General features: G+C 36.5%; 1 protein-coding gene across 2 annotated transcripts in view; it reads right to left on the bottom strand.

Annotated features, from left to right (window-relative positions):
- The window catches only part of LOC125231689 (frizzled-2), a 66,255-nt gene that overhangs the window by 36,190 nt on the left and 16,281 nt on the right, over nt 1-13,784 (bottom strand). The window contains exon 1 of one of the 2 annotated variants that reach the window (XM_048137212.1): nt 7,491-7,546. The exons of the other annotated variant lie outside the window; for it this stretch is intronic. The gene's annotated coding sequence lies outside the window, so the exon portion shown is untranslated. Of the gene's footprint in view, nt 1-7,490; nt 7,547-13,784 lie in introns of those variants that run through there. 2 annotated transcript variants of the gene reach the window in all.

Below are 13,784 nucleotides of genomic sequence, written 5' to 3'. Positions count from 1 at the left end.
GAGAATAATTAAATGGGTTACTAACCTACTTCATATAATGAAATTTTTGTGGATCTTAGCATTGAGTATTCTGTCCACAATGTTGATGGCGAGAACTTGTTGCACAATTCTTCAAAATGTGCCAACAACGCGGTTTCAGAGAAAGTTGAAACATTTTTTTGCAATTTTCGTGTCAAAACAATCATAACATTTTTGGTACGCTTTATCTGACTTTTCAGGTAACAAATTGTCAGTCACTTTGAGCGCCATATAGCCTTGATTTGTTCGGATGTACATTGTTCACCAGAATCCCTCACAATTACTTAAGTTTTTGCACAATAACGTCAAATTAAAACAAACTACACAACACTGAAAATAGTTCAAATAGTTTCGTCAAAAGTTTACAAATGTCAAACATACCATAGACAAGAGAAATAGAAAATAAGCCGGTTTTCAATTACGAAAAATGTGGTTGCGTTCAAGAATATTTAAATGTCGAATGTAAAATTATTGGATAAACTTATGATTTTTACCTTTGTTTTGCAATATCTAATATGTAAAACGCATTTCAGTTTATTTTTTCATCTTGATTTAAATTATGAACCTAAATATTATATTATTTATTAAAAGTTACTTATAACTGCAAATGAAAACATACCTGATAAATGGAAGTTGTGCTTTTAAAAAAAAATTAATAGAACTCCTATATTCATATGATTACTGCTAGCAGTAACCATATGAACCTATAGACAAATAGACTTTCTTATCGTTACTCAAATGAACTCAATTTGGATACCGCTGACAATAATCTAATTGACAAATTTAAGTGCTGGAGTAGAAAAAATATAGTAATGTGATAGCAGACGGTTATCGATAATAAGTATAATAACGTTTAATTAAAATTAAACAGAGACAATTAAATGGTAATATAAAAGCGATAGAGCGGTTTGTCTGACCTTTCGAGATAAGGACCACCAGCCAATTATATTAAATGTAGGGCCGTTAATACCAAATCTTTTAGATACTAGTCCATTCGGACCTATTGACAGCAGTCAAAACATGTGAGTGTGTTTAGTAAAACGTCCCACTTTGTCGGTTACCATTTACTTGTATATTTATATGAATAAACTGACAAAGCGGCTTTATAGCAATCGACAAAGTGGGACGTTTTCCCGTGCTCACTCACATATATTTACTTTATTTACCTACACGAAACTATAAGGTGTTACGTGTATACTTTAAGTACGGACTAGGTGTATAGTTGTGCAATTCCACCTTGCATGCTTATTTTGTAATGTAAATGAAAGTGTTACTCTTCATGTCTAGATAAGGATTAAAAGTTTGCTATGTATGTAAAATTGAATTATCCAATCCATAAAAAATATAGAATCTTTCAAGGCATTCATGTTCATGCAATAAGGTATAATACATATAGGTTGATTTACGAATAGAACACTGCATTTTGTAATGTGATGAGACATTTTCATTCACTCATTCGTTCAATTCCTGCCAACACTTTTGAATCCACCTATACATTTACAGGGTTAGTTAACCCTGAAAATTTTTAGAAAAGGCCATCTAGAGATCATATTATAAAAAAAGAGCACAGATATAATTTTGTTCCTGAGTCTTGGATGTTTTCTATGTATATAAGTATATATTTATCTATTTCTAGTCGCTTAGCACCCATAGTACAAGCTTTGCTTAATTTGAAGCTGTTATCTGTGTAAGGTGTCCCTAATATATAAAAGAGTATTACCTATGCATATTTAATTAATAACAGAGTTATATCTTTACAAACTTGCTATAATTTCAATTTCATTTCAAATGTGTATTTTAGAAGACTTTCAGGTTGCTCCCGTACTTAAAGCTTAAAGTTTAAACTCATATGTAATTATGTTTTGCAGATGTCGAGAACCTCCTTTTTTGAAGTCGGTTAATTAAAAAAAAACTAAAGTTTTTATCAGATTCGAGGTATAAAACACCCGTATATTTCTCACTAAGCTGTAGTAGCTGTTGAGCTAAACTATTATGATCGTTCGAGCAAGCTACACAATCACTATTGAACGGCTAGACAACACAACAAGTAAACTAAGCTCAAACTAGACAAACTCCTAGTTGCGGCTACCAGGCGGCCAGAGCGCGAGGAGCTATAACAATGGAACGTAGTCGAGCTAGCATTCACAACGCATACACAACATGTGCTTACAAAAACTATCCAGTCTCTTTTCTTCGATTTACCTATTGGTGCGAGCTCACGCTCTTACCTGGTTCGTTTGAAGCGATGCATTATGTAAGCATTGGCAATAAAGTCCTAGTACACTACAGCGTAATGATGTAACCATACATACCTTCGTGTAATACATAAGTTCTTCTGCTTCTAATACATTAGTAGTAAAGTTAAAGAGCGTAACAGTATAAAGGTTTATTGACACATTGGCTGTTTCGAAAGTAGCAAGTTCGCGGTTGACTAGTTCAGTAACTTTAGCTTGTCGATTTGAACTAAGACGATTCTGAAATAGAATAGGAAATACACGTGCGGTACTAACAATGGTTATAAAGGAAACCGTTAGCTATAAATGAGCACGGTTTATCTTAACTGTTCCTTTCAATAAAATTGTAAGTATTTACGTAAATACGTACATAGATTCGAAGTATGCAATTAACATTATTTTACCTTTTTCCCAAAGTTCTGTATGTGACTTTAAAATATGTGTACAAAGCGCGAGAACTTAAAGTGTTATATGATCCATTTTATTCCATGTTTTACAATGTTTGCATTAAGTATTAATTGTGTGTCCACTGGTTATATATGGCAGGCGTGTTCCGTGGATACATGTGGAACTCAATAAATAATGGAAAAAATGGATCAGTTACAATTGCCCCCAGTCGGGATTTGGCCCGCTGTACCTTACATTTAATAGTTATTTGTTATACAAGGGGGCAAAGTAGTATTTTAACGCCGAGTGTGGAATTGAAAAACGAGCAAGTGAAAGGATTCTATAGTTGAACCACGAGCGAAGCGAGTGGTTCGAGAATAGAATCCTGAACTTGCGAGTTTTTTAACACACGAGAAGTAAAATACATTTGCACCCGAGTGTAACACAAAACTTTTCCCCTCACTATAGCGAGGAAACTACAACGCAAAAAATGCGTTTATCACTGCTTCCAGTAGTTCCACAGGTGGTAAATCATCTTTATTACTAGATTCACCTACTTTTATCAATTTTAAAGCAGTTAATTTGACTTTATTCAAGGTCAAATTACTTTACCCACTAGTGGATAAAACGCGTTTTTACCCGCTGGTATTAAAGGACAAAACACGTGTTTCCGAGCTAGTGAGGGGAAAATAAAATGTACGTTGTGTCTTGATCGTTGTGTGGTGACAGCTTCATTCATAAAGGCAATTTCGGTCTAGTATTTTCCTCTCGTTAGCAATTGCTATACCTACCTACTTTCATATTTTTTTTCTAATGATGTACCTACCGGTCCTACCTAACTAAATCCATACTAATATTATAAATGGGAAAGGATGTGTGTGTGTGTGTCTGTTTGTTTGTCCGTCTTTCACGGTAAAACGGAGCGACGAATTGACGTGATTTTGTAAGTGGAGATAGTTGAAGGGATGGAGAGTGACATAGGCTTCTTTTTGTCTCTTTCTAACGCGAGCGAAACCGCGGGAAAAAGAGTATATACATATGTATAAAGGCACAGCTATATACATTCCACCAATAACGAATGATAACAATAAAATTCCGAATCTACACGAAAAACAAGTAAAACAACGTTATTTCTTTCAAATGCAATTTGATATGAAATTCATTCTGCTAATGCATCGGTCACACCTCGTCAATTTAGGTAAACAAGACGACGACATATAATGTCTTTATTCTTTTAGCTAATTGTTTTTTCAGCTTAGGGACCGTCCCCACTCAAGAGACGCATGTCTTGCGGCGCGCAACAGACGTCTCCGCCACGCCGCCTGAATGTAATTAAAAAAAAAGTCTCCTCAGTACATTTTGTATAGGAAGGACGTAAGTCCGTTTTCACATTATCCGATCCGATATCGGATGTCGGAAGGATTTCAATAGAAAAAATCCAAGATGGCGCCTGTAATGTATGGGATATCGGTCCTACATCCGATATCGGATCGGATAATGTGAAAACGCACTAAGACGCGCCCCAGCCGCCTGGGGGTGCGTCTTACGTCCTTCCTATACAAAATGTACTGAGGAGACGTTTTTTGAATTACATTCAGGCGGCGTGGCGGAGACGTCCGTTGCGCGCCGCAAGACATGCGTCTCATGAGTGTGGATGGTCCCTTACAGCTTTTGTCTAGCTATAAAGCTATTCTTTAAGTTCCCCAAAACACGCAAAAACTGTAATCTTATTTGATTTGATAGGGATTTTTTTCTTATTTAAATCAGTTACTTTAAATAATTCCGTAACTTATAAAAAACTGTCTTATTTTGCTAGGTTTAGGCACAGAGTATAATAAGTTTAGTTTAGGTTGAGGCGGTAGAAATAAACTTGCAATTTTATTTGCCAAGAGTGGCACTGAAACTTCAGTAGTTAAAATGTGCTCTGCCTACCCCTTTATGGAATACATGCGTGATTTTATGTATGTGGTATGATTATTTGTAAAATTATACCTTCATGAATTATACCTTCACCTAAGTAGGTACCTAAAATTTCCACTTAGGCATTGGCATTATGGTAATGGATTCCATACAAGTAATCAATTCAGCTTGATTGAATTTGCGGGTCCTATTTATGCTAATACGATTTCAATTGGCCAGAAATAGACCTGTCTAGACTAGATCTTACTAGGGACTTGTTGCCTAGCTACTGAAGGTTTTGTAGTGAATTTTATCAATTTAGACGCAGAACACAATACTGAATAGAAAGCGGCCGATTCGAACAAAAGATCATAAGACGTGACACTGATACGAATACTGATTTGTCAGTGTGAAGTATGGACTGTCAACGGTAATCCGTAAATTGTATTTATTGTTGTGACACTTGTCCGAATAGGGGTACTTAAGAGAAATATAGTGAACGTAAATCGTAAGTCTAATTCACAATTAACAATCTTATCCCACGGGTACTTATGTCTCTAGAGCCTACGAAAAACAATACAGTAGAAATTATTGTTAAAAAGAAAATAAAATACTTAAAGATCGAATCCTCATCCCTTACAATACAAACTATGTCTGATATGCCTTGTCACATACAGGTATCCTAAAATTAAATTAGATATACGCCATGCCCTGATTTCAATGGAAATATAAGCTTAGGATTATAATTTATAAATTAATAATACCTAATCTTATTTAGTCTTAACATTATTTTGATGATTAATGAGTCTAGCTGATGGAATAACTTAGGATTTGCTGTTGATTAATAGTTTAACTTATCTGAATTATGAAATTTTACCTGTCTGTAACGCCGTGGCTTGCGTGGGCGACGGTCGCGAGATGGTCGCGCGACGGCGATGCGACGCATACGAAATCAAACCTTATCGATATGGAAGTATGAGACGCGACGGCGACGGTCGCGCGATCGTCGCCCACGCAAGACACGGCGTAATGGAAAGGTGGGTCTACATATGAATTTGGAAGCTACCTACTCGTAGGAACAATTACAATCTAATTGTAATGTAAGTGTACTTAAGCTTTGATATTTCTTATTTCGCAGTTAAATTTGACTCTTTGGATTTGACTCCGATCATTTTATTTTCAACTAGCCTTTGCCCGCGGCTTCGCTCGCGTTAGAAAGAGACGAAAAGTAGCCTATGTCACTCTCCATTCCTTCAACTATTTCCACTTAAAAAATCACGACAATTCGTCGCTCCGTTTTGCCGTGAAATACGGACAAACAAACAAGACACACACACTTTCCCATTTATAATATTAGTATGGATAATAAAATTTGCCTCCGGTTACTACTACCGATAAGGTAGGATATAAAAGCAGATAAAGGCGGATATAACCTAAATGAGTAATTATTAATTATTTTGCTGAAGCAAACCACAGACCCAATCCTTAAGTATGAATTTGGGTACCTAATTACTGACTAGCTTCGTCTATTATCATACCTAATTACCTAGTTCATATGTATTATTGTTTATTTCTTCCTTACTCCTGTACTATACCTTTGTTAATTTGAATAACCGAGGATATCGGTTTTTAGGGTTTCGTAGTCAACTAGGAACCCTTATAGTTTCGCCATGTCTGTCTGTCCGTCCGTCCGCGGATAATCTCAGTAACCATTAGTACTAGAAAGCTGAAATTTAGTACCAATATGTATATCAATCACGCCAACAAAATGCAAAAATAAAAAATGGAAAAAAATGTTTTATTAGGGTACCCCCCCCTACATGTAAAGTGGCGGCTGACATTTTTTTTATTCCAACCCCAACGTGTGATATATTGTTGGATAGGTATTTAAAAATGAATAAGGGTTTACTAAGATCGTTTTTTGATAATATTAATATTTTCGGAAATAATCGCTGTTAAAGTAAAAAAAAGTGCGTCCCCGGCCCTCTAACTTTTGAACCATATATTATGTTTAAAAAATATGAAAAAAATCACAAAAGTAGAACTTTATAAAGACTTTCTAGGACTCTCTTTCTATTGTTTTGAACTTGATAGGTTCAGTAGTTTTTGAGAAAAATACGGAAAACTACGGAACCCTACACTGAGCGTGGCCCGACACGCTCTTGGCCGGTTTTTTTAAAAGATACTATCTCTAAATTCGCTAACTACAATAAAACTGCCGGTTGAATTAAAGCGCCATGCGGGCGACCACAAAATCAAAGGACGTTTCTTTTCCTTTTATTTAAATTTCCTTTTAAGCCTTTTACTACCTTACATCTTCCTAACGAAACCGCATAGTCTATTGTTCTAACATTGTATACATAAAAGGGCGTAAGTGCCGCTGTTTTAGTATTGGAGTCAGTCATTTTGTTTTATGATCGGTAACTGTAAATATCAAGTGGGAAACCATTGATTTATGCATTTATGCCAATGCGGGCTACCGAGTTCCATAGTAATGTTACTCATTTTTGTGTTGCAAAAATGATATACATATTATGTATAAATGTATGTGGTAGATAGAAGAACAGATATTGCTTGGAAATTTGATTAATAATCAAAGTAATTTTTACAAAAACCTCAGTAAGGTACAGCGGGGCAATTTCTTCTCTCGCAACTCAACTTACTGTTAAGTTGAGTTCCATATTATAGAGGTATGTATCCACTGAACTCGCGTGTCATATATAATCAGTGGACACTCTAGTTCATAATGTAAAACAAGGGAAAAAGTTGCATTTGCCCCCCAGTCGAAATTAGTGAGTAATATTAGTCATTGAGGTATATGTACTACGTATACCTCAATGGTAATAGTGTAATAATGGAAAAAATGGATCAGTTACAATTGGCCCCCAGTCGGAATTTGCCCCGCTATAGGTACTTTAATATAATATTTTGAAAAAAAGAAGAAAATCTTACTTGATCTGACACGCTCAAGTTTCTGTGTGTTGAAAGCGATGAAGCGATTGCCACTGTGCTACCAGCAATGCTAACATAACCGTGTTATTTGTCATTAGGCACTGTATTAAGGTTACATTCAAATCATAACTGCAGCAGAGTTGCTGTTGCAGCAATGCTGGGGCCTTATTCGATCACTTATAAACGTCAATGTCGCGTTAGCATGTTCTATCCACCACATTATGCGTCTCTTTATATGATCAGCAATAGCGTATTCTGACTCTGCAAAAGCAATACTGTTTCAACCTTTATCCAAATGTAACCTTTAGGGGAAGTTGTTATCAATTATTTTAAAATTATTAAACGTAAACCCGCATATCAAAATAACCCCGGAAGTCATAATCCGGTAGGTAGGTTAAAACAGTGATTGAATTAAATAAATAAATATACTTAGTTATTATCTACTTGCAATTCTGATGTGATGTGCGAGTTTATTAGAGCTACATAGAGGTTGAGTCAACTATTAAATTACCAACATATAATGCTCATATTTCGTAATTTAGCGTATTCTAATCGTGGACAGGCTGCTTCTCCTGATATTTACCAAAAATTAAGTTCTAATAAAGGCTTGATCGGTGAAAACTTGTTCAAGAGAGCCCTATAAGTTTGGAGGTGTACTTTTAGGAATATTAACCCTATTTTGCAAGTTAAATTAGGATGCTAAGTGCGGTGACACTTTCCCAAATTATTTATTCGGGTACTAAATTTAGGAAGGTGTAATGTAACAATGACGCGACCTTTAAAAGGTCGAGGGCATTCAGTGGCATACGCAATATCAAAATTTAGACATAGACATAGACATAGAATGGCTTTATTTAATATCATAATGTTACAATGTTAAAATTAAAATAATTAGGTCAAACATGGATATTAAAATATATTTCGTATTCTTTCAACCCCAGATTTCAATAGTGGCACGGATGGCAATTGCCATGCCCTCGACGCAAAAACGGGGGGGTGTTATAAGTTTGACGTGTCTGTCTGTGTGTGTGTCTGTCTGTGGCATCGCAGCTCCCGAACGGATGAACCGATTTTGATTTAGTTTTTTTTGTTTGAAAGCTGAATTAGTCGGGAGTGTTCTTAGCCATGTTTCATTAAAATCGGTCCACTTTGTCGGGGTTTTTTTTTTTATTTTAATTTTGTGGTTAGGTTACACCTACCCCGTTTGTGACTATACGCGAAAGTCGAACTATAGGCGAATGTATGTTTCCATTCAATAATAGGTTCCACAGACAATAGCAATGAAGAGATTAGTCTCTGGCCCATTTCCAAGCGCTAATGTTGTCTATGGTCATTATGGCCAAACAAGGCTTTCAACGAGGTGGGTCATTGTGTGTGGACATGTGTACGAGGGGTGATCCAAAAGTAATGATAATCAGTATGAAAGACACATAAAATGTTTAATAAAATAATTTATTTTTCTACGTAATCTCCTTCCAAGTCTACACACTTGGACCATCGTTTCTCCAGACTACGAATTCCTTTAAAAAAAAATCTTTTTCTTGACCCTCCAAAAATGCCTCCACAGCGGCCATTACCTCGCCATCATTCAAAAATTTGTTGCCTCTAAGATCTTCCTTCAGCCGTGGAAAGAGATAAAAGTCGCTGGGGGCTAGGTCTGGCGAATATGGGGGTGTTCCAGCAATTCGAACCCTGAATCACGGATGGCAGCCATCGCAACACCGGCCTTGTGGGGCGGTGCGTTGTCCTGGTGAAACAGGATGCCAGCTCGAAGTTTACCCCGCCGCTTTTCTTTGATTGCCTCTCTCAATCTGCGTATTTGGTCAGCGTAGTAGGAGCCCGTAATAGTGGTTCCCTTTTCCAGGTATTCGATCATTATGACTCCCTCAGCATCCCAAAACACTGAAGCCATGACCTTACCAGCGGAGCTTGCTACCTTGAATTTCTTCGGTGTAGGGGACGACGCTCGCTTCCAGGTCATGGATTGCTGTTTGGTCTCAGGATCGAAATGATGGATCCAAGACTCGTCCATGGTTACAAACCGACGCAAAAATGTTTCGGGATCAGTTTGAAATTTTTCAAGATTAGACTTCGAAATCTCACAACGTATTTTCTTTTGTTCAGCCGTTAACATTCTAGGCACCCAACGAGCGGAGACTTTTTTCATATGTAATTCATCAGTTAAGATTCTTTGAATGCTGCCATACGAGATGCCTGTGAGCTCAACTAGATGCCTGATAGTCATCCTTCTATCTGTTAAAACGAGATCATTAATTTTTTTTACGTTTTCTCCAGTAAGGGCGACAGATGGACGGCCTTCGCGGTGTTCATCTTGAGTGGATGTTCTTCCCAAGTTAAACTCCTTTGACCAGCGTGCCACTGTAGAATACGGCGGAGCGGACTCCCCCAGTGTTCCCACTAATTCAGCGTATATATCTTTAGTACACATTTTTTTCAAACAGAAGTATTTAATAACCGCTCTCACCTCAGTTTTCTCCATTTTTGCGATATTGTTCCGACTGCTCGTGAAAAAACAAATGCAACTCTCTGACAGATACATATTTTTTATTTTTATTTTTTTTTATTTACTAAGGAGTCTTTGTGGACAGTAACGGCATACCTATTTATTTTAATCCGATGCAAAAAGTATTCAGTTATCATTACTTTTGGATCACCCCTCGTACAATTAATTAGCTATTAGCGTATGGAACTACTGTTCGCGGTCTTGTATGTACGATTGGAATGTAGGTTCTATTCGAGTTCTGTCGTTAAAGGCTACCGTCGTGACAATTGGTTTGTTTGAATAAGAAAATTGTGTAAGTGTACTCGGGTAATTCTAAACGTCAAAAACCGTCGGTAAATTCCGAAAAGGGACCCCTTATTACTATGGAATCAAGGGTGACGTTCGGAATTACCCGAGTACACCTTAATGTGGATTTTCGCGTCAAAAAGCTGTCAGAAACAGAGCTGCGGGTTTAGTGATGACTTGGTGATGACCTAATGGGGTCCCGATATCAACGTTCGCTATCCCCGGTAGGTACCTACCTAAAAACCATGCTTCACAACAAGTTTCGATAGGTCAATTGACTTGTTACATTTGCACATACAGTGATCTATTATCAATGTTCTCTCCACGTATTATCACTGTTCTCATATTCGTTTATTCCCGTTGAAACGAAAAGATTTTTCATGATTTGGATATCGCGTAACATACACGATAGATAGGTTTTTATATCTGTTTCTTGTAATAAAATATATGTAAAAAAAAAAAATTGGGGGACACCTTACATAGATCAACTTAGCCTCAAACTAAGCAAAGCTTGTACTATGACATGTAAAAATGTATTACTTTTTACCAATAAATGTCTGAATCTGAATCTGAATCTGAATATGGGTGCTAAGTGACGATATACATACTTAACACTTTCGCTACCAAGAACCCGACTGTCGGGCACACCGCTCGTAGAAGCGTAGCCGATTACATGGGTTTCCCCGTATGTAGCGAAAATGTCGTAGCGCCGCGTAGAGCCCGGTTTCGAAAGTGTTAAATAGGTAAATACATACTTATATACATACATAGAAAACATCCATGACTCAGGAACAAATATCTGTGCTCATCACACAAATAAATGCCCTTACCGGGATGTAGGTATGATCTCTAGTTATTCTGTTAATCTACAATAATGTCCTTACACGTACTCGAATCAGCTATGTGAGCTGGGTCATTTTTTTCAAAGTTGTCAACCCCACTATTTTCGTAACATGGCTATTTTTTACGCGATTAATACTCAGAATCGCGAGGTCTTTCGATCCTGATAGGAGAAAAAAAAATGTCCCAACATTTCCATACATTTTTTCGAACCTTCCATTCCGTTACCGCCATACAAAATGTATGAAAAAATGGTAACGGAATGGGAAAAAAACCTTGGGACACTTTTTTTCTCCTATTAGAAATGAAAGAGCTCGCGATTCTGAGTGGAAACCACATAAAAATTTCCAAATAAAAAAAGTGGGGTGGACAACTTTGAAAAAAAAAAAAATGGCCCAGCTATACCATGTAATATGAACATCCTGTGTAACTCTAACAAACTCTTCCTGGGACAGAAAGCTGTCTTTGAGTAATGAGCTCGAGAGCCAATAACCAAACCAGCCGTGCCATTTCACATTTCTGACGTATGGCGTTACAAATTCCAAGCTTAAGTGGACTTAAGCTATGAATTCTAACGTCGTACAATATAAGGTAAAATACCCCATAATGGACGGTGATGCCATTATGGACAAAAAAACACAAATCCTTAAAAATAAGTATCTAAAATAAGTTTCTAAAAACTGACGGCTATGTACCATAAACTAGAGTTGTAGAGCTGTTTCATTTTGAAGTTTCAATTAATGCGGTTATTTCTGAAGGATTTGGCGACAAGATAAAATTCACCAGTTTACTGAAAAAAATATCAAGACGAATTCTTAGTAATGTTGCTAAGAGAATTGAGTTCATGTATAAAATAATAAAAAAATAACGCACGGTGTAATCTTGAATGCGTTTTACTTACTGCATTAAGCATGAGGTAAAACATACTAGTTTGTTGCTCCAAAGATATAAAGAAATGACGTTATTTTGCGAGTGTCCATTACTGGACCCGAAAAACTGCGTACCTCCTATAATGGACAAGGAACAATTTACAAAACCAAAATTTACAAGAAACAATCCTATGTTAAAATAACCCAAACTAATTGTATTTATGGTGTATTAAATTGACTCATTGCGTATCAGTTGGCTTTAAAAGTAAAATTTTAAATTTATTTCACTGTCCATAATGGGGGATCCATTACTGGAGAACTGCCGTCCATAATTGGAGAAAAAACACCTAGTTTTTATTTGTTAACTATGAAGAAACCAATAGGTGTATCTATTCTGCAATACGCTTGAAATGTAAAAGAAGGATAGGACATTCAAGATTTAACACGCTTAGCCGTAGAATTTTTACATTTATCAGTGAAATATCAAAAACAGGCGAATTTTTTTCTTAAACTGTCCATGATTGGGTTCGTCACCTTATTTGAAATAATTTGAGTGTCTGTCCGCGCGCGGTGCTTAAAGATTAGTTTGCCTTTACTTTAAGTAGGTCCTTACATATATTTAGCTAAAAATAACCATAGCTCAATGAGTTAGTTAAAATAAGGTACAATAAGTATCGAAGTTGAAAGTGATAAGTATAAGTTTGCTACTTAGGGACTACTAAAGCAAAAATGCATGTTCAGCACGAAAACGAACTCTCCGACGAGATCCAAATTACAAGTGATGTAAATCTGGGATGTGTTCTGGCACCCACGCTCTTTGACATATATTTTTCGATGGTCTTGAGTGAGGGATGCTCTGCATCAGTATTGTAGTGCCTTTATATTAATGTAATATAATGAAATTGCGTTAACATAATTCACTTTGTGTATCGATAAAACTAGTCTATTCAGAATATGCTTTTGAATGACCTAACGGCTCAAGCGCATTTCCAATATTTTCATACCAATATGACTGCCTCACAAAACCTGTTATATCGTGTAAATCGTCAATCCTACCCCAAGCGACACTGTCGCCCGTCGTTTCCCGGAAAGCTGAGTTGTCAATCGACTACCTGCCGTAATCTGTTAGCTGTCACCGTGACAGATTGACGATACGGACCCCTTGACAAGTAAGAGTATCCCTTTATCCTTCATGTTAAGGTCCGTGGCGTCTTAAGTGAAATATCTAGAGGTCCCATCGTGTGGACGTAGTTTATAATCCTACCCTTGTTCTTTTCGCGACAGTTTTGGTGTTTAAGACGATTTACGGGATTAAAATTGACAATGAGTGCTCATGGCTCATAGAATGGGTTAGTCTTTTGTTAGAAATATATGGACTGTGAATTGTACTTAAATATTGAAGTAGATTAGTTATTAAAATATAGATTAAGACGATGCGGGTATAAGAAATAAACTAAGCGCCGGAAGAAATTACATACTTTCTAGGTTTTTCTGCTGAACGACTGATTACTAATCCCTTCTGGAATTTAGTAGGTATTTTGCCTCTCGAAAATATTCTTCACTAATTTATACTCTTCAAAATGGACCATCTAATCACCTAAACACTAATGACTAATGAAGGATGACTTTTATGTCTTACGAATAATACATTATAAAATAATATATTATAAAATATGAATATGAGTATTTAATAACTCACCACTATAGATATGTTAGCACAGTTATGTAGCTGCCATCCTAGCTCTCGCAAAATGTTTGTCGCAAAATATAACGTAG

Source organism: Leguminivora glycinivorella, chromosome 12 (assembly GCF_023078275.1).
Source record: "Leguminivora glycinivorella isolate SPB_JAAS2020 chromosome 12, LegGlyc_1.1, whole genome shotgun sequence".
Lineage (NCBI taxonomy): Eukaryota > Metazoa > Arthropoda > Insecta > Lepidoptera > Tortricidae > Leguminivora > Leguminivora glycinivorella.
This window is presented reverse-complemented; position numbering and strand designations above follow the sequence as displayed.